Below are 22042 nucleotides of genomic sequence, written 5' to 3'. Positions count from 1 at the left end.
TGGACACACTGTGGGAAGTATTGCTTACCCGCCATGCTCCACCCCATGAAACTACTCTGCTAACAGTTGTGTCAACTGCTTTTCTGAAGCATAAAAATGTTCTTCCTCCACCTCTAATGTTCTTTCTAGGGTGCTGTTGTTAACCCCCTGGATTTGGAATCTGTTACATCACTCTGCCTGCTGTTCCCTTTCTCTGTGTGGGTGAGTGTGTCAATGTGCTCTTCATCGTTCATTTGGTTAGTGCAATGCTCTTCACTGAAGCTGGGGGACCATTAGTATCCATGTTTACCATCTCTGACATCTCTGAACACGTGATCAAGAATGAAGCCTACATAGTAGCAGTTCATGGGTGTCTGGAGATTCCCATGACTTCACCAGGAAGACTCATCTCCAGGCCTCAAGCTCTGACGGCATTGGGTATGCAAAGCCAATGCTGAGGGTTTCCACTTAGGTCATGCTTTGCTTCACAAGTTCCAGCTTTATCCAGCGACACCACGGGCTCTGCATCATCCAGAGCACCCTGAAATGCAGGAAGAGCCTGTGACCCTGGCTCCTAGGCCAAGATCTGCACTCTCTGAAGTCTTGTATGTCTGAAAGCTCCTGCATCGAGAAGCTCTTTCTCAACATCCCTATTCTCACTTCTTCTCAAGTTACACTCTCATAACTTTCTCAAGTTACAGTGGGCTGGTGGTCTACTTGATGGACACGTGTTCCACAACACCTTAGGATGAAAATACTGACTCAAGCTCCTAGGTTTTGGTTTGGCTCTGGATGGACGTTGGTCCAGTCTTGAAGAATAGAACTCTGACATAGGCCAGAGCACTCTTAAGGACTAAGGGTGTGTTTGCTTCAATGCTCAGCCATGTGGAATCAAGGGGTGCAGAGGGGGCTGATGTCCCTCTACGGATATTCCTGTGCAGGGACCCCCAAATAGGGAAGGGCAAAGAGGCAGGAAAGAAGTGTTACAAGGGTACCAAATGCCCTTTATTTCTTTTTTTAAAATATGTTATGTGTATGGGTATTTTGCCTGATGTGTGTCTAAGCACTACATACATGCCTGGTTCCAGGTCTGGAGAAGGCATTAGATCCTTGGGAACTGGAGTTACAGAAAGTTGTGGGTCACCAAGTAAATGCTAAGAATCCAAGACCTCTGGAAGAGCAGCCAATACTCTTATCTGCTGAGTCGTCTCTCCAGCCCCAACAAATGCCCTTTGTTGAAGGAAGTGATTCGCACTGTTGAGTCTGGCTGGGCTGAACTGTTGTGCAGGTCACTGACATTTCGGGTTAAATTTCAGAATGCTCTGGAGCAAAAACACATTAAAGTTTATTGGGAAGTTGTGAAACACAGCCTAATGACTTAGATAGCTATTCACGTGGAGATGGATGAGTAAGAAGATATGCATGTCTCACAGGTGCCTGCAGGCCTCTCTCTCTGTGTATGTGTGTAACTATTTTGATATCCTAACCATTGATGTATTGCATTTTTAAAAAGAAATTAATGCTTGAGGAAACCTGCCAGACATCTGGGGAGCATAAGAAAGAGACAAGAAAAGGTAGATTAAGAACTTTACAAACAGGAAAAATAGTGGGCTGGGACTAGGGGTTCTCCTAGGAGCCATGACAGAAGGATCTGGAACTGTGGACCTTCTAATCTAGAAAGTGACAGAAGCTGGCACTGGGGACTGCAGATAGAAACTAAGGAGGAACCGAAGTCAAGGGGGAAATACTAAGAATGAGGTCCTTTCTCCATGCTAGGTACCTAGCGTGAGTCTTGATAGATTCTCAAGACACCCCGGTATTCCAACCTCAGTTGTACAGCTGAGGGCATTTGTTGACAAAAGCAGCTTTCCCATGGAAACACAGCTAATCAGAGGGAAAGGCCAGACAGGAACCCAAGGAGTCTCCTAGGCTTCTAAGGCAGCAGCAAAGCCAGTGCCAATTGCCTGAGAGGCCCTGGCCTCTGAATTTCAGTGGGGTCATGTTAGGGGGTGTGTGCACGTGGCACAACCAGGGAGGTGACAGGGTCCTCACTGCTGGACTCCAAAGGTTGCTCTAGCAGTGGAGAGTGGCAGTCTCAGTAGCAGGCTCCTGGCCTCAGAGATCCTTAGTATGGTGGAAAGAAAACAAGCGGGGCTCTCTTACTGACCCCTGCGTTAGGGACAAAGTTTCTTCCATCTGTGATACATAGAGTGACTGTCTACAGTAGCCATTTAGGTATTCTGCAAAAGAGATAGAAGGCAGGAATTTCTATTTAGACACAAACTTTGAGATCCAGTAACCCACGCTCCCTTATAAGGTAGAAATCTATTTTTATTCATTTGATACTTTAAAAAAAAAGTGGCATGCCTACTAGGTAGTGGGCACTCTGCCCAGCTGTATGCTCTGTGCTGACTAGAGGTATCTTCGCCCCTGGAAGAGTAGTGAGTAGAAGGGATGGAACCTCGGGGAAGGCAGTGCCGAGTCGCCTTGACAATTCCCACGCCTCATGAGGAGTGTGTCTCAGCTAGAAGCTTGCTCTATTTTAAAACAGCCATGACTATCTGATAGAAAGTCTCTCCCTTGGCCGAAGCCAAATGGAGAGACAAAAATAGTTGTAGCTAGCTTGTCAACAAATGGGCTGCAGGCATCCAGAATGTGGGCAACTTCATGCTGCTCAGGACAGTCAAGGAAGGCTTCGAAAACGCAAGTGCCACCTCTGAGATGGCACTGGAGGGATAGGTGAAGTTCCATGGGGGAAGGAGGAGGAGAATGTCCAAACGGAAGCAACACACAAAGGTGCAGGTGGGGCAAGAATCTAACACGTGTAGGGAGAACTGAAAGGCTTGGTGTAACAATTTCAGGGCTCTGGGAAGTGGGAGAGAGTGGTGGAGATCGTCTAATTCAAGGCCAGGAGGGAAGAGTCTAAAGCTTCTAAAATGTGCTTCCTTAGGTGCTGGAGTCCATGTCAGAGTCACCTGGAGGACTTGTTAAGACCCATCCTGATGACTTGGGCCCCATCCCTGAGTTTCTGATTCATTAGGTCTGGGGTGGGGCTGATGGATTTTCCTTTCTAGAATGTTCTGAGGGTATGTCACCTCACAGAGGAAGATTACTGAGTCCTGAGGCAATGAGGAGTGCAGGAGAGATTCTTCAGCCTGCCTTTGGGAAGATAGCTCTGGTGGCAGCGTAATTAATAGACAAATAGGAATTGGCATCCTAGACTGAGATCTGGGTAATTTGCAATAAATGACATAGAGAAGGCCTACTGTGAAGAGAAGGCAATAAGAAGGGGAAGCAAATCAGATTAGAGAAACAGTTTACAGATGCAGTGGCCATGATTTGTAACTAGCTAGATGTGTAAGGTAATACACAGAGGCATTAAAAAGAACATGCCACATCCAAATCTGGGTATGAATCTACTTTGAGAAGAGATCAACAGGAGCGAACCAAAAACAATGAACTCAAGGTGCCCACAGGACATCAAGGTAAGGGTATCCAATGGAAAACTGGTTGTTGACCTGCTTGAAACAGAAACAACAACAAAAACAAGCAAAGAAAAACAAAGAAAGAAAAATGACTTGGAACACCCCATGGACCAATGAGTTGAGTCTACATTCAGTGAAGGCCAAGGCCATCAGTTCATCAGCAAAGCAGAGAGTGGGTGTCACAACTCCCTCAAGGGATCCTTGGCTCAGGCCTCCATTTCAGAATAGCCAGATGCTCATCTACTAGGTAGCTTTGGAAGCTGCAAAGGCTGCTGGGAGATTACTGAGAAGAGGGAATGAGTAAGGGGAGGCCAAGGATAACTGTACTGTTAGGTAAATGTCATGACATGGGGATAGGCCTTAAACATCAGTTTTGTATACTACTGTGAGAAACATCTCTCTCTCTCTCTCTCTCTCTCTCTCTCTCTCTCTCTCTCTGTGTGTGTGTGTGTGCGCGCGCGCGCGAGCGCGCATTATATAGTATGGGGATTGAACTTGGGGTTTCACAAATGCTAGGCTACCAGGCAGACATTCTACTACATAGGGGCTCACACTCTAGGTAAGGCTGAGGCTGGCCTCATACTCATGATTCTCCCATCTCAGCCTCCTGAGTGCTGAGTGCTGAGTACTGGAAATGCAGCCAACCTCTAGAGGTAACAAACCTTATCCCCCGATGCATATGTTAATGGATTCAAAAGTGGGGTCATTTAGAAGGCAATGAAGATGAAATTAGTGAGGTCTTGAGGGCAGGTCTCCAAGAGAGCTTAATAAGTAAAGGAAGAGAGATCAGAGTTAGCATGCTTGAAGTTTGCCATCAACTATCTGATGCCCTTTGCCATGTTCTGATGAAGTTTCCCATCATCTATCTGATGCCCTTTGCCATGTTCTGATGCTAGAAAAGTCTCTTGATGGATGCTGGCACCATGCTCCTGGGATTCTTTGTCTGTAAACAGTCTCAGGAATTTTGTTACAGCAGCAGAAAGCTGACCAAGACAAAAGCTGACACCTAAACATACGATCCCCATCTTTTCTTGGGGAGCACTTTCCCTAGCTGCAGGAAAGCTTCTTGGTCAAAAATGAAAATACAACAGGAAACAAATCCTTTTCTGCTCCAGAACCCTCAGGGTTGTCTTCTCAACTCAGTTGTCCTTCCCTGGCCCTAGGCATCCTTCATCTGATTTAACCATGCTCTGCCTTCAGCTCTTAAGTCTTTTCTGTTTGCTTGTTTTAGTGTGTGTGTGTCCAAGTACACGTGGCAGCATGCAGGCAGACATGGTGCTGGAGATGTAACTGAGAGTTCTAATTCTCGATTCCCAGGCAGCATGAGAACTGAACCACTGGGCCTGGCTTGAGTTTCTGAAACTGCAAAGCCCACTCCTCATGACACACTTCCTCCAACAAGGCCACACCAATCTAACAAGGCCACTCACCTGGATTCTTCCAAATAATGCCACTCCCTATGAGCCCCCGGTGGCCAGTTTCGTTCAAACCACCACATCCGGCTTATTTGGAGACAGGCTTTCCAGTAGTCTGAGGCTTACCTGTTAGGTTAGGCTGGAGGGCTAGGGAGGCCCCAGGGACCCACCTGTCTTCACCACACCAGCAGTGAGATTATTAATGTGTAACACACGTGTTTATGTGGGTGCTAAGAATCAAACTCGAGTCCTCATGTGCGCATGGCAAGCACTCTCCTGACTGAACTATCTCCCAGTCCCCAGGTCTTAGGGGCCCTCTCTTGTCATATCCTGCAGTTATTTATGGTCAAGCCTTTTCTCCTCCTGTTTTATATTCTCATGGGAACAAATTTGATTTCGACTCACACAGCACAACTGAAATTGTAGATGTAAGGCTATTTGTGTAATTACCTGTTCACCATGTTGTCACATTTGGCTTTGTGCAGCTGCGTGTCATCCTGTCTGAGTCAGAACTTCACCCAAAATCTGTGTCTAGGCCACCAGTAAGCACTAAGTCAATTCTTGCGACCTGCACTTAAGATAGGAGGAGGGTCCAGCCTTGACAAGGAGGGGTGTTCTGAAGAAGGTTTTGTTATCCTTTCATTACTTAAACATCTGTGATGAGTTTGGACAGATGATATAGAATAACAATGCCTCTTTCTAACCAAAGGTATCTTTAGGTTTTTATTGTTACTTTTTAAAAATATTATACAAAATAGTGGTTTTTTAATGACTTTTTTGCTCACATATATTATTACCAAATCCTGCCCCTTCTCCTCCCTCTCTGTCTAAAGATTTGAGCCTCCTTTATTTCCATCTGATTGAAATGTGGGAAATGATGTTTAAATTGGAAAAAAAGAATTTTCAACATAGCTATAGAAAACATCAGCCAAGGTTTGCATATCTAAGATAAAGAATATCTATCTAACGCTGAGCTTGTGGGCGCTAACCCATCCTCCATGCACCCATTCTACAAACTCATAGAGAAGCTAAAATGTACCAGCCATCTTTGGGGATGCAATTAGAACAGTGAAAAACATGAACAAATCTGATCAATACCTTCCCGAACCTTACTTTATAGAGGCTATGGCAAGGGGCAATGGCTTCACTTGGAGGGGCTAGACCATAGAAAAAGGACTGAGGTGCAACGGAGAGTTAGTAAGGGGTGGCAGTGTTGATCTTCAAAGCACACAACGTCAGGATGCCTACGAGAAGTAGGTCATGCCAATGAGTAATAATGGTCCCAATTAAGGCATAGGATCCTTAACCAATGAAAAGTCAAACTTTGACAATAAAAGTGCACATAGGGCCAGATTTCGGAATTACCTCCTCTTTCTTCAGCTGTGAATGGAGCATGGTATGTTTTATCAGGGACTTTAGACACTGATTTTTGTGAACAGACAGCATTCTGCACAACACTGCTTCTGTATCCCCCACCACCACCCCCTACCCCAATATCTGCCCCATCCCAGGACTTCTACATGTCAGACCTGTTTCTATGTAGAAGAGCATGCTGCAGAGGAACCATTTTCTTTCCATAGGGCAGGTCCCTTGGTCACATTCCAAAGCTAAAAGGCCCCAGAAGCAGGCAATGGGCAGGGACACACCTCCTATGCCTAGGGCTCTTGCTGGCAGATCTTCAGCCAGAGTAGGAGGGGACCTTGGCCCCACCCAGAGCTAAGTTTCTGCCTCTGTCACCCTAAGGTTTCCTCTAAGGCAAATATCAAGAAGACTCTTCCTGGGATTTGCTTGGGGCTGTCATTGAGTCATTCGTACTCAACAACCTCCAGTTTTCTTTCCTGAAAAAAGCATGTAAAAACATTCCCAATTCAGTTACAAAGTATCCTGGTAGATAATCCAGACAGCTATGGGAGCTTTGAGACTGCACCAAATGTAATTCCAACTGGACGGACTCTATGACACACCAGAAAGACCAGACTGTAGCACATCCAAAACTACTAAGCTGCCTAGTCTCTGGAGAATTTAGGCAACACAAGCAGGAGGTCATAAAGCCCATGAAGAATGAGAACCAGGTCTTCCATCAAATGGTCTAGAGCAATCGATTGTTTTGTATTGCCTGTGATAAAATATCCCGACCTAAACAACTCAAGTGAGACAGGCTTACATTTCAAGGTATAGTCTGTCAAGATGGCAACAATTTGAAACAGCTGGTCACATCACATCCATAATCAGGAAAAGAGGGCAGTAACTATACGTGTGCTTACCTCAATCACTTTCTCAATTTTATGTAGTGTGGGATCTCATGCTGAGAGAGTGGTCCTGCCCACAGTCAAGAGAGGTCTTTCCACATCACCTAAAGCAAGCAAGGTAATCTCATAGAGACACCCAGAAGCCAGGCTCCCTCTGAGGTGATCCTAGACTCTGTGGCTAACACTGCCACAGGACTGGCCGTAGAGCATTAGCAAGGGCCCAGCAGAACTCACTGAGCAGCTGCTCTGCCAGCAGCTGTCTTTTCACTCTTGGTTCCCTTCCAGAGACCAAGACTTTCCTACATGCAGCCTTCAATCCGCAGCTAGCGAATCCTACAGACGCCAGTTCTATGACTGGTATTGTGGGGCAGGGACCAGGGCCAGGCAGGTATGGATGGTACTCCTGGCACTTGCACTCACGTGGCCTACCTAAACAAATTCTTGTTGTAACAGCCTCTCTCGTAGGATGCTGATAATGACACTGCTCACCTCTGATGGACAGCGAATCTGTATCTGGAACTGAGACCTACAGTCTTCTTATAGCACTGAATCCTAAGGAATTCGTAAGAACCCCAGGGGGAAGGTCCCAGGGTAACCAAGCTAGTGGGAGACCACAGAGAAGCTCGGGCAACAGTTGCTACTAACCAATAGAGCAATGGTTTGCTATTTTAACAATTGGTTCAGCTGAAGCAATACCTCTCAGAATGTTGTCTGCATGGCAAGGAAGCTTTCTTCCCGTGAAGACAGATCGGTACAGAAGGTTTGCTGTGATCCTTGCACAATGAAGCTGGTTGAAAAAAAAACAGTACAGAGATGGTAGCTCCAAGCCTCAGCAGCAAGGCAGAATGTCCCTTGGGAAAATTCTCTGCTAGAGCATAGGAAGACAACCTGTCTGCAAGCCCCAGGGAGGAAACGCAGCAGCTGCACCTGCAAAGTTTCCAACTGATTGCCACCTCCCCTCTTAGGAAAGTGTTTCTTTTTCTTGGCCCAACCTCCTTCCAATATAGCCCAGGTCAGTTGAGTGCTTTGAATTTCTAAATCCAGACCAAATTCAAGTTTTCTTAAAATTGCAGCACCAGGGATGCAAGGAGCAGAGGACTCCTGATTCCAGCAGCTTCCTGTGCCTTCCGTCCTCTGCATGCTATGGTACACAGTGCTCCCAAAGAGCAGCTGCCCTGATGTTTGGGGCTGGGCATGGGGTGGGAGCCGTAGTACAGCATTTGTATCAGTTGCAGTTTTATGGTAGTAGACTCACAGGATCCTGTCTGTAACCCAGCCCTGCTGAAAATGGGCTGAATTGGCTATCACTAGATTCTTGTCATCTTCTGCCCATCATCAGACCTCATGTTCCACCACAAGATAACTGAACTAAGAAAGACACACTACGGAGAAGAGAGCATGACCTTGGATGAATCAAATCTCTCTGCACATCTCTCACCCCTCCCCACCCCACGCCCATCACAGCATCTGCTCTGTAGATGCACCTTCTGCCTTTCTCTTTGATATACATACGGTAGCCCAACCTCCTGGGGTACAAACATGAGGTGCTAACCATTTCAGTAGCTTTGTGGCTTGCTCTTAGGAATAAGGACCTCCTCATTATGCCTTAGGGAACTAAGGGAAGGGAGGTTTTCCTCTATAAGCAATGAAATGGGAGAGCGTTCAGATGCTGCAAAGTGTGCAAGCAGCCATGATGGAACTCTGTGCCTGCAAAGGCCAGCTGTAGCTTTCTGGAGAGTATGGGCATAGTCCTACGGAAGAAGGAGATCTGGTGCCGCACAGAGATGAACCAGCAGATTGACCTTCAAAAGATGGGACACCAAAGGCCAAAGGGTCTCATCTATCAAAAGGTGTTCTCTTTGGATTGACATAAAATGATCCACGTCTGTCTGAAGACAGTGAACCAGCTACGCGGTGGCTTCAGTGTGGATCCCAGGAAGCCCCCACTACAACCCCCAGAAAATAGACAGGTTCAAAGCCACATAGAAGAGCAGGACCTGAACAAGCATTCTGCAAGTGTCGAATCCCAGTTCAGAGGCTGGTGGGAGATTGACGAAGTGGCAGTTGTTTCTTCACTCGCCCTCTCTCGGGTCATTACCACTCTGACTAGTTCCTGGCCTCCTCATCCTGACGGGAGACGGCTCTGGCCCCTGCTCTTGCAGCTGGGAACCCAGATGCTGGTCTCAGTCCCACGGTAACCATGCTGTCCACATGGTTTCCTCTTACCCCGTCAGGTTTCCACATGAACCCTGCTTTGAGTCAGCACGACTGTCAGTGAAGTCAGTGTCCTCAGGGTGGGTCTGTAGCCTCTCTCAGTTCTGGGACCCACAGGCCTTGGTCCAAGGCAGCCATTCATCCTAACTTCCTCACCCCATGAGCAGAGCAAGGAACCTACAATTCCTGAGGACATAGGGAGACAAAGAGCTCAGGCCTTGGGCGTTAGGTTTCTGGTTTCCAACTACCCTGGCAGAGATGCTGAGGAGTGAGGCAAGGGCAGAACAGCTTTTTAGGAGAATTAGATGAGACTATCCTAGAGAGGAATTGTCATCAAGCTTTCCCCAAAGGTTTGCAGGAACCTCTCACTACTATCTACAATCAAAGATTCCAAGTTGGGTCCCTGGAACCGTAGCCTCTCCTCTGGCAATTTCCCTGCCTTATACTGAACTCAGCACTGCAATCTTTCTTCCCCTCAGGCTCAAAAGTGATGTCCAAGAGGCTGAGGAAATAAATGACTCAGTGGATAAACCACTTTGTTCACAAATGTGAGGACCCAAGTTCAGATCCTCAGAACCCATGTAAAACCAGATGTGGTCGCTAGCATCCATAATCCCAGAAGCCTAAGGTGGGTGGGAGGAGGCCAGAGAATCTCCAGAAGTTCCCAGGCCAGCTAGCCTGACAAATGCAGTGGTGAGCAACAATAAATCCCTCGTCAAAGAAGGTGGGGAGTGATAGCTGAGGCTGAGGCTGCCCCCTGACCCCGCTTCCACGCCATACTCACATACACACCACACAATAATAATTTAAGGTGACGCCAGGTTTAAAAAAAAAACAGATACATGGAGTCCTAGCTCTGCTTTCTTTCTATTTTTTCTTCTCTTATACAATGCATCCTGACCACAGCCTCCCCTCCCTCCATTCCTCCTAGCCACACCTCCCACTTTTCCTCTCCTCCAGATCCACTGCTCCTCTATTTCCCTTCAAAAAGGAGCAAGCTTCTCACATGAAGCTCATCGATGATGCATCTAGCCTAACTAGCTAGCTTGTCCCAGGAAACCGCAGTCTCAGTCTCCCAGGTGATGTAGTGATGGGTGACCACTGTGCCTGCTTGGCATTTATGGAGATCCGGTTCTCAAATGTACCGTGAGCCCTTTACTTGCTGAGCCCTCTCCCCAGCCACACCCTCTACTTTTTTTTAAGGAATCTCTGAGAATTAGGACAAGCTGCAGACATGGCAGCCATTGTTCACCAAGAACTAAAAGTTTCAAAATAGTGAGAACAAAACCCATGTCCAGGGTATTTCTACATGCAGTGCTTGTCTGATTGCCCGGATCTATGCCTATGACATCGCCCACGCCCATCCTGGCTCTCAGCACACCTGACCCAAAGGCCAGTGTCAGCATGAACGCCTAGCACACAGGAGACCCTCACACATGAGCAGCCTAAAGAAGGGTGGAAAGCAGAGACAGGACACTCTCCAGAAGCTCACGGGGCAGCTAGCCTGGCGAACTCAATGGGAAGCAACAGCAAACCCTACCTCAGAGAAGATGGGACGTGATCATTGGTACCTGAGATTGTCTTCTGTTCCCCAGCTCTGGAATTGTGTCTTCTGTGTCCATCAAGTCTACTCAGTCAAACTTTCTCTGGTTCTGGATGTCACGTTTGTTCATCTGTCTTTTAGCAGCTTTAAGTTCAAGCAGTTTGTTTTGGTTTCTAGCCCCCACAGAATCTCAGTGCACTGTGTCCACTTCACACAGTGCACATCCAAGGCAGTGAGAGTTGTTTGGGGCAGGCAGTAAGGGAGTTGCACTGTCCCAACAGGACCTGTGGCCATGTGACTCTCCAGCCAAGTTAATAGTTGGTCAACAAAATGGGACGGTAAGTGTGAATGTGGGCCCTGGAGCCAGACAGGAACCGGAACACCGATTCCATCTGAAGAAGCCTTGTAAACTGGCCCACATTAACCCTCCATCCATTCCCTTCCTCCTCTGCTCTAGTAGAGAGACAATACCTATCAACAATGACACAGGACAGGTGCACTTAGTGGGGGTTTGCAGAGAGCCTAGTACTTCATAATGACCCACTGCATGATCCCTAACGTGTTTGCTAAGGGTTTCATCCATGGAATCAGAGAGAATTAGTGATGGCAAGAAGGACACTGTCCCGAGTTCGGGTCTCCTGCCATCCCTTTCCTTTGGGACCAGGTTGGGAACCTCTCCCTCTGCAGTGAATATCTTGTCTCTAGTTTCCCATCACAGGGGCCTTCTTTCCATGGAGACTTGGGGCTGCAACTCTTTTCTGAATGAGCACAAAGAGCAGCTTTGCCCACCTCAAAGATCAGCTGGCAAACACCTAGTGAGGATTTCCACAGAACCTCAACTGTGTTTTCTGGCCCTCCCTGATCCACAAAGACCTGGGGCAAAACTAGGCCCACAGTAACCAAACATCAACAACCAGTGGCGTAGGTCACACTGCCACATCCAAGAAACCTCCCATGATTTCAGTCTCCTGCCTTGGATCCTATCCCTCCCAGTACCTCCCCCTAACTAGAGGCTCAATTTGTTTGAGGCTGTCTCCTATTGTCATTTCCGGTATGTTTCTGGAACTGCTTGCCAAAACCAGAATTTCAAAAGACCTACATGGCATAGAGATGACTGTTCCCAGGAATCTAAAAGAAATTGTGAAATCCTAATGAGCCCTCCATTTATGCACAATGTTTACAGTGTGTCCCCCACATTTTGAGCACATTTATTTACTCAGTTTTGGTATGATTTGGCATTTATTCATTCACTCAATAGATTTTTATCAAGCACCTCCTAGACACAAGACATCATCTAGGTGTCCAGCACACCCCTTGCACACTCCATCCAGTCTAGCAACGGAGAAGGATGTGCAGTGAAATGTTCAGGCATAGTGCTAGATGTAATGAATGCTAAGGTGATGGGCTATAGAAGATAAAGCAAAGCCAGAGATAATACAGAGGACCCAGCCTGTGCCTACAGGGGAAGGGCAGGCTATCATTTCAGAAAGAGCAGAGGATCAGGAGAGTCTTGTTCATATACTGAGATGTGAGCAGTGACTTAGAAAGATGTTGAGGATTGAGTTGTGTGGAAATCCCAGCAAAGAACATTCTGGGCTGATTGTCCTAAAGCAGGAACATGTCTGGCATGTATCAGAAAGTCGATCCGATTAATTCTAATGAGTCTCTGCCTGTGACTGTGGTTTTCTGTGGTATACCTAATAATGCCACTCATGTCCCCATTTGTATTCTATTTCTGAGATCTGTGCTTTCTGCCTTAGCTTTCCACTCATTTATGGGAAGCAATAAAGACAAAATAAAAGGAAACGAACAAAATAATTGCATAGACTGTTGCAGCAGAGGGTGACCACGGAGGTTCCAAGTGTAGGCTATGGAAGCTTTGCAAAGTTTGAACCCGTAGGCGTGGAACTTCAGACCCCTGGCTCTTAGAAAGAAGTCCCTCCAGGCATCTGCACTCAGAGTCTAAACACAGGGGCTGTGCTCCTGGAATGCTTATAAAGTCAAGGACTTCTTCGTGTTTAGAGAAGGGGGCGGGGTGGGCGCAGTGCCATTGGGAATGGGAGGTACTTGCTTTCTTCCCCAGTTAGGGAGGGATTCCCTGCCTTTGAACCACAGAACTGAAAGCTTGCCCTAGGCAGCTGTGTGCACAGGGCAGGGCATAGGGATTATAGGTAGGCAGGCTGTTCTGGAGGGTGTTGGCTGCATGGTTGGTGATCCCAATAAACACTGACATCTCATTGACCAGGGCTCCATATGTGCCTACCCTCCTCCGCTGCCCTCACCCCGACTGCCACTCTATTGGAGATGAGGATGTTAATTTGGAGGCATCCAGGCTGAGCTTCCTAGAGTCATAAGGACTGACTGTGGACATGTGGGTGTCTGGGCTGGCAAGCCTGGGAATTGGGGAGGGGGTTTGCTGGGCAAGCAAGTCAGCCCACCCTAGTCATAAATGCCATACTCCTAAGGACATGCAGGAGTATTTTATTGTTTCATTGAAAGCTGAGCCCCCTTGCAGCTGTTCTGCCCATGAGCTCCAGGGCCAGGGCCAGTGGGAAGGAGGGGAAGCCACAGGGAAGTGGGGAGAGGGCCTGCTTGCCAAGACCATGAGATCTTGTTACTGGGACTTGGGGGAAATTGGATGCGGTTCCGGGGTTCAAATCCCTCTTGCCTCACACACCAGGGCGCTGGCTCCACTGAGGGCCACTGAGACTCAGGGGTCTTCATGTTTATTCCCACAATAGCCATTCAAACAGTTTCTCAGCCAGCTCTGACAAAGTCTGTCTCCCATGGGAGAAAAACAAAAATGTTTGGAAAACGTTTGTTTGGAGTAAAGCCTGTGACGTGTGAGAGGTGACCGTTACAGCCTGCTGCAGCCAGGCCCTCACCCTCCTGGGTTCTGTGGGAGGTTTATCCACCAAAGGTTCGGGAATGAGCTGTCTTTCAGGTTGCCATTCTTAAAAGGTTACCTTGGGGCTAGAGAGATGGCTCCTCCATGGCTACAAGCACTTGCTGGTTTTCCAGGGGACTTGGGCCTAATTCTCAGCTCCATGGGGTAGTTCACAACCAGCTCCAGGGCATCTGAACCCCTCTTCTGGCCTCTGCAGACACCAGGCATGGATACACATAAGCCACAATAAAATGGATGAATATATAAATAGATCCCTTTCTCAAGGTGCCTTCCCTGGCCACTTGTGTAGAGTTGTGCTCCATCACCTGTCCTGCCTGGGTCTCTCCTGCAGGACATATTTTGTGCTCATTCGTTGATTGCCTCTGATCCTGATGTCTAAGTGCCCTGGGAGGAGGGCCAGTAGCCCTAAGTACCTAGGAGAATACTGGACATTTAGCAAGTACATCTTAGCTTGTATGAGCTTGTATGGAGGAATAGATGGTGTTGATTGATTGACCTGGACTCTATAATTTGTCACTGAAGAGCTGGAGAAAATGTAACACGGGGAAGCAGCAGAGGCTGGGGTGGGGGTCGGGGGATGAGGAAAGACAGCCTCATCAGTGAAGAAGAAAAATGGTCCCAATGTTCCTCTAAGGCTGGCTTGGAGACACTGGGTATCATCCTTTGCCTTAGTTTTGGAATCCTTTATGAACTGTGTCTCTATTCTATCAGGTCCTGGAATCCTCTTTGCTGACCTAGACTGTTTACGCATAACTGAGTTTTTCTCCCTGCCTTTGGATAGGTGTTTTCATTGTACATTATGAAAGTCAGGAAGACAATTTTCTTATCTCTCAGACATCTCTGGATTCCCCTAGAGCCATATGGGATTGTGTTACTTCCCCTCTCTGGGCTTCAGCTCTCTGTCAAGGACAGAGGTAGTCTAATGTGATGGACAGATCCACGTCAGCTCTGGACAGCTGCAAGCTGCCTGGAAAAGACAGACTGCAGACTTGGCCTCAGTTTCTACCTCTCTCTAAATCCAAGGCCTTTGAACTGTGTGTTCACAGCACTCTCATCACAGGGTGGAGCTCCAACCCCACTCCTTCCATTAAGACTGGCTTCATATCTATCTGCTTTGGCCCAAAGAAAATGGCACAAGTACCAATCTGTAAGCTTTCAGTCCAGTCTCAAGGCCATGCACATTCCTTGTCTTCCCTGTATCTCTCTACCAGAAAGATAGACACAGCCCGTGGAAAAGATATGGAACCACCCTGGCCCAGAGGTGGCCCAGCCAAGACCATGGTAGATCACCCAAGGTACATGAACATCAGACACGTGAGTACGCTTCAGACTAGAACAGAAAAGCCACCCAGCCAGGGCCATACTAGAACAACCAAGTCCAAACCAGGCTAGATCAAGAGTGCCCAGTTCCAATCAGTACAGCTTCCCTCCAGACATATATGTGATGATTAAGTAGTTATTTTAGGGTGGCTTGTTACACAGCAATAATGGCAAAGTGATATAACATTGTCTTCTAACTCCTCCTGCCGTCTTTTCCCTCTTCAGTGTCCTTGTCCTTAGAGCACATGAAGTCTAGCCTTCCTGACCCTGAACAGCCTAAGTTAAATTAAAAATCATCTAGCTTTCTTCTTTTTGTGTTGAGAGGTCATATATTTGATTGTAACAGGTTTTCTCCCTGTTTATAAAGGCATACAAGCATCTTTTTATGGGACATGATTTTGTTTTCAGGATATCATAAAAACTGGGAGGCACAAAATATCAGCTACTGGGGCCAGAAGTGGTGTATGAATTTGTGACTCAAATTGCAAAATACATTCAGTACATCATATAGACGAACCCACATCCCACCTTTTGTGCCTGTGACATGAGTCACACATGATGATACTTGTGCTTGGAAGGTTTCACTGGACCTGCATAGGCAGCAGAAGCAGGAGCCCTAAGGTGTAGCCAACACTCCTTTTTGTTCTACTGGGGATTGAGCCTATTTTCTTGGGCAAGCTTTCCCATTTCCTTTCAACAAGATAGTATTTTTAAAAGCCTGTTTCAAGTTTGGTAGATACTGGCTAAACACAATGATGACGAAAGATAATTAAACAGTAACCTCCCTTCAAAGGACATTCCAGCTCATAATCCCAAAGAGGCAGGAAACCACTAGGAATTTAAGCCAATAAACCCTTGGGTTCTGATTTAGTTATTGACTAAAAGTCTGAAACTAAAGATTACTTAATTGTTTATCATTCTTTTTTAAGGGTTTTCTTTTAGATTTATTTTTTATGGATATGAGTGTTTGCCTGTATCTATGCATGTGTATCATGTGTGTCTAAATGTCCATGGAGGTCAGGTCCCCTGAAACTGGAATTACATATGGTATGAACCATCGTGAGAGTACTTGGAACCAAAGTCGGGTCCTCTGCAAGAAAGGCAAGTGCTTAACTGCTGTTCCATCTGTCTGTCCCCAAGGATGTCATTCTTCAATTTGCCCTCATTGTCTTGAACATGAGTCATACCCAATGCCAAGTTCTTGAGTTCCAGGCCTCTTTGCAACCTCATCCCACTCCCCTCTGCTGCTTTACCAATCTCTAGAAATGCTGCACCCTCTATACCTTGGATCTGAAAAATCCCAGAGAGCCGTGTGCTCAGGACTAGGTAGTCAGCTGTGTCAGGATTGGGAGTTGTGAGATCTCCAGGGAGTTGGCCTAGTGAGGGGAAGTTAGGCCACTGGGTCATGCCTTTCAACAGGATATTGGAACCCCAACAATCTCCTGTCTCTTTCTGTCCTCCTTGCCTATCATGAAGTGGATAGGCCTTGTCTTACACTAGGCCCCCCAATACTGTGCTGCCACAGCCACAAAGCAACAGGGTCAGATGATCTAAAATTTCTGAATCGGAGACTCATAAACCAAACTTTTCCTCTTTATAAGTTATTATCTCGGTGTTTTTGTTGTAGTAACAGAAAACTGACCAACACACCTCCATTCACCAAGTTTTACACAGCCTATACATTGTAAATGCTGCGATTCTGCTCTGATAGCATACAGAATGACTGATTTTCATGGCATGTACCATCCCCATCTTAGGGTAATACAAGCACACTTCTCACCACTATCTTGCAAAAATTTCAACTAGCCTCTCTTCTTTTATAAATTAAAGTTTGTTGCTGTGACCAAAATGCCGGAGCAACCAACCTAAAGGCAGAAAGATTTCTTTTTTGTTAGGTTGCTAATCAGGTGGCAGCAGGCTTGGGGGTCACTAGGGTAGCTAGTCAGATGGCAGCAGGCTAGGAGGTCTGTGGAGATGGAGCCACCCCCCCCCACTCTGCAGTGTTTAAAGTCAGGAACTGAAACTGCTGGGCTTTGAGAATGATTGGGGAAAGGAAGGGAAGGGAAGGGAAGGGAAGGGAAGGGAAGGGAAGGGAAGGGAAGGGAAGGGAAGGGAAGGGAAGGGAAGGGGAGGGGAGGGGAGGGGAGGGGAGGGGAGGGGAGGGAGGGGAGGGGAGATGAGGGGAAGGAAGAGGAGGGAATGAGAAGGGAAGGGAAGAAAAGAAAAAGAAAAGGAAGGGAAAATGAAGAAAGATGGAGAGAGAGAAAGAAGGAGAGAGAAAGAGAGACAGAAGAGACAGAGAAAGATCAAAGATATACTTGAGCATCAAAGCTCTACTATAGCCCACCTGCCAGGGCCTGGGGACTTCCTGAAGGTCTGCCATTCTGTTTGCAGAGAAAGAACCAGTACATGCCCCACCAAAGGTTAGCTTGGAGGAGCCTTTGGGGGGCTCGGCTCCACTTCTGTACAGTGTAGAAAGCACGGGCATCTGCTGCTGGTGGACCTCTACACAGACTCATTTCCTTCAGGATAGGCCTCTCACTGGGGAGGCCACACAGAAGCTTGACACCCCACAGAAGAGGGTGTGAGCAGCACCATCCTCACCTGCTACCTGCATGTTCTTGTCCTTGGACAGGCTCCTTCCCCTTTCTGTGTCAGGACTCAGCAGGAAGCAGGGGCGTGATTGAGCCGGGTTTCTAATACCCGGTATTGCTTGATTCCTGCTGAGTGGACCTTCAGTCCAATTAGAGTACTGTTGATTACCGGCCACACGTAAGTGCCACTTATGGATATCTGGCCATGTTGGTTATTGACACACTAAACATGTGTGGAGATCATTGACATGCTTCACATGTGTTGCAGCTGGTAGGACTGTGTCATTGCTTCCTTCCCTTGACAGCCTGCATAGCATTTTCTAGCACAACAGGAAAGAGGCTTTCAGGTCAGATCTGGCTTCATGCATCCAAGTCTTGTGTCCTAAGTGTGTGATGGCTTCAGCAATAGACACCACCCACAAGTCCTGAGAGACACTCAAGGGCTACTTTAATAGTTAAATCAGAGGTTTTAACCTGTGGGTCACGACCCCTTTGGGTGGGTCGCTTAAAACCATTGGAAAACATAATTACATTATGAATCATAACAGTAGCAAAATTGCAGTTATGAAGCAGCAATGAAAATAATTTTATGGTGGGATCACTACAACATTAGGAACTGTATTAAAGAGTCACTAGCATTAGGAAGGTTGAGAACCACTGGTTTATATTGTTTTGAGTCACTTGCAACCATTCAGAAGGAGATCTTCTGTGCTTGGTACTGGGATTTTTTTGTTAATTTATGATTTATATGTGTGTGTATAAAATATATTATAATACATATTACATATTATAGTATATATTGTGTATTATGTTACCTACTTTATTAATTATATATAATCTTATATAATTATATACCTATACACATAATTTTAGGTAAATATAAAATAATATGATTCCTTGAAGCCTTATCAAACAACCTTAATGTTATTTGTCCCTCATCCTTCCTTCTCTGAAGAAATAGGACTATCAATAAACATATTAATATAGAAGGGGAAATTTCACAGGGTACAACCCTTAGACAAAGAACTACGGAGAAGGAAAAGTAGTACCTTCCGGGGATGAACCCCTTTATTGCTTATTGGTTGTTCAATGCAGAGTGGCCATCTCTGAAGCCATATACATATAAGCAATGAACAAACATATGCATGTATCTAATAATAATAATAAAAATAAAAGACACTATAGATGAGAGTGGGAATGTATGGGAGTTGTTGATGGGAGAGTACCTGAGAGGGACTAGAGGGAAGAAAAGAAATTAAAAATGTATTAAAAATGAATAAAGAACCCTGTCTCAAAAAAACAAAAAATGAAACAAAATAAAGAGAATATTGATTCTAAAAAAGTACACTTATATCTTTTACTGAAGTTTAACCTTTATCAAATGGTTTAAACTTGTTTTCTTCCATTTATTATAATTCAAAATTTTCACTTGAAAGAAAGTTAAAAAACAGATTTTTAAAGCTTTCTTGATAACTTTGCTTCCATTGAAATGAGGAAAATAAAATAATGACACCTTCAGCTTGAGTTAAAATGAAATCCTTCCAGTTAAAACAGTTCTGTGAGTTTTGTTATGCCTCCTTCCAGATTCAAGATATCTTTTCAGGTAAGATTTCTGGAAAGAAAAGAAGCTACAAAGACACATGCTGCAAAGTACTGGCTTCTCTTGTCTTGTTCTCCTGTCTCTCCAGGTGGAACGTTGTTATTGCCCACCTTGGCTTGCAGGGGTAGACAGAGGTGCTCCTGGGAACCTTCAGACTTGGTGGAGATGTAGAAAGGCTGACTGACAGATCTGCAAACAGGAGCTGACACTTAGAGAAACCTCTCCCCATCACTTCCTGGCATCTCCTACTGATGATCTTTGTGCACCCCAGGAAGTGATGAGGAGAGGACAGAGAACAGACCCGGGCCATCGTGTGATCTCCACAGGGCACTTTTGCCTCCAGTGCATTTACACAATGTAGATGACAACACCCACCTTGCGGAGTCATCACGTGGGAGACACGGGTTGATGCCTGGTACAAACACGTGCATTGTGTGAACTGGTTTGATATCTCCCAAACAGCTGAAGTGGGAGGAGCCAACCCCAGTAGAGACAGCAGGAGAGCAAAGGACTTCTGATGGGGGCCAGGGGGTGGGACGGGGTCCTGAGGCCACATGGTATCACCTGGGCTGACCCCAAGAAGAAATTCTAGTCTTGGAGGGAAATCTAATCCTTGCTCTTCCATTCTGCAGACAGCCTGATAGTGGCAGAACAGTGCCCATCTTACTTGCAGGGTTTCGAGGGCTAAGAGTGATAATGCATGTGAAAATGTTTTGTAAACTCTGAAACATGTTAATTTCGTACTGGGGTGGGAGGGCTGCTGCTTGTTTCATCCTCCAAACAGAAAACCACATGAAAGCTATGGGACATATTGTCTTCTTTACTATGAAATCAGACGCAGAAAATACTTTCCTTACGTTAGGGTGCCATGTGGACTGTGCTTGTTTGACAGAATGTTAACCACACACGAGTGGAGAATTAGGAGAGTCTAATACTAGCTCCGCTCCTGTTCCGAGCAGAGATGCTTCCCTTTGTCCCCCACTTCTCTGGGCTCAAAATATGGCCTATGATACGCACTGGGGTACTCTCAGTCTTGGCTAAGATGAAAGGAGCCATACTGGGCAATTCAAGATTTTTGTCAGTCTGAGCGACCTGCCCCAAGAGGAACACATTCAATGGCAGAGTTCAGAAACACAAAAGAATGCAGATGGAATGGCACATGGAATTATTTTCCAGGGCCTGTCCTCCTGGAGGCAAAATGAGTTGGAAAGATCCCATACTTGGAGCCTATTGGCAGAGCCTGGCACCAGACCCCCTGGGTTGAATCAGAGGAAACTAGAAATTGCATGGCCACCCACAGTTTGCCGATGAAAGATGGGACTCGGAGCTGCTATGTGACCTCAGAGCCCTAGCACTGGGGCCCACAGGCACACTTGGACACAGGGATGGGCTGGCACTCTACAGGGTGACAGAGACGTGATCACAAGCAATAAGGGAGGAAGGGGTGCTCTCTCTGAGGACCCCCATGCCCACTGAGCTTAGCTCAGACACTCACTTCTCTCCACGGCCTCCATAAGTCATCTGGTAGGGGACTGGACAGGAAAGTCTAACCTAGATGAAGTGTTCAAGAGCATGGTCTGAGCGTGTCTAAGAAATGCACCTTTCTGGTCTTGTTACCCCAGGGATTCAGAGGACAAGAACACAGTGCAAGGATCTGCATTTTTCCAACTTTTTTGATGTAGAAGCAGCCATGCTTGGACCCAAAGTCAAAGTGGTCTCTAAGGATACCTTACAGTAAGGAGCGATTTCACAAACTGATTCCACGTTGTTGTGACTTTTCTGTGGTTGGAGTCTCAAAAAAGTTTAACTGAAGAAAAAAATTACAACACTTAATTTCCTTAAGAGAAAATGGATTATGATTTGGTATCCATAGGGGATGAATTTCTTTCTTTCCTCCTTCCTTCTTTCTTTCCTTCCTTCCTTCTTTCCTTCCTTCCTTCCTTCTTTCCTTCCTTCCTTCCTTGTGATTAAAGGCATGCACCACAATGCCCACTGCAGATGTATTTTCTAAATGAAGACTCCACGGGCACATTTTCTTTTAGGGCATTATTCAGGGTAGTGCTATGAAGATATGAAGATAGGTGTGCATGCACGCTCATAATAACCTACCTAGGTTGCAGATGGTACTGACACTCAAAATATGTTCATTTTCTGGGTCACCCAAGAATTCCAAATGCAAATATCTTTTAATGTAAAGTGTTTGTGCCCAGCTCCAGGTTTGTCATCCAACTGGGTGTCCCATAGACAAACAGCTGTCCCCTGGGGCTCTGTCTTCACATAGGTCCAGTGGTCAAAGGGAAACTGTATGCTTGGACGGTAGAAAGGGGTGAGAAAACAAAAGATGAGGCCAATGACAGCAGTGTGCACACCCAGGGGTTGATGGTGGCAGTTGGCACAGCCCAATGGGACATGACAGAACAACTGATTCTGCAGAAGCTGGCTCTGAAGAGACTCTGGATGCCTTAAGCACGAGGCACGCACTCGCTGGGTACTATATTGGAGACAGAGTGGGGACAAGGACTCCAGGAAACAGGTAGTGCTGCATACCACTGGTCCAGGGTATCTGTAAACATCGAGATCTAGCCCGAGTGTAATGACTAGCTTATCTATGTGAAGAGTGGAGTAAAGAGGATGTCACTCTGAGGAGCTTGCTGCTCTCAATAGTCATATCTTATGGAAACTACTAGCCCATGTTCTTTTTTTCTTTGTAGAAACACCTTCAAGTGATATGGTGC

The sequence above is a fragment of the Mesocricetus auratus genome, unplaced genomic scaffold (assembly GCF_017639785.1).
Source record: "Mesocricetus auratus isolate SY011 unplaced genomic scaffold, BCM_Maur_2.0 Super-Scaffold_100676, whole genome shotgun sequence".
NCBI classification, from domain to species: domain Eukaryota; kingdom Metazoa; phylum Chordata; class Mammalia; order Rodentia; family Cricetidae; genus Mesocricetus; species Mesocricetus auratus.
The sequence above is the reverse complement of the archived record's forward strand: the minus strand, read 5'-3'. Positions refer to the sequence as shown.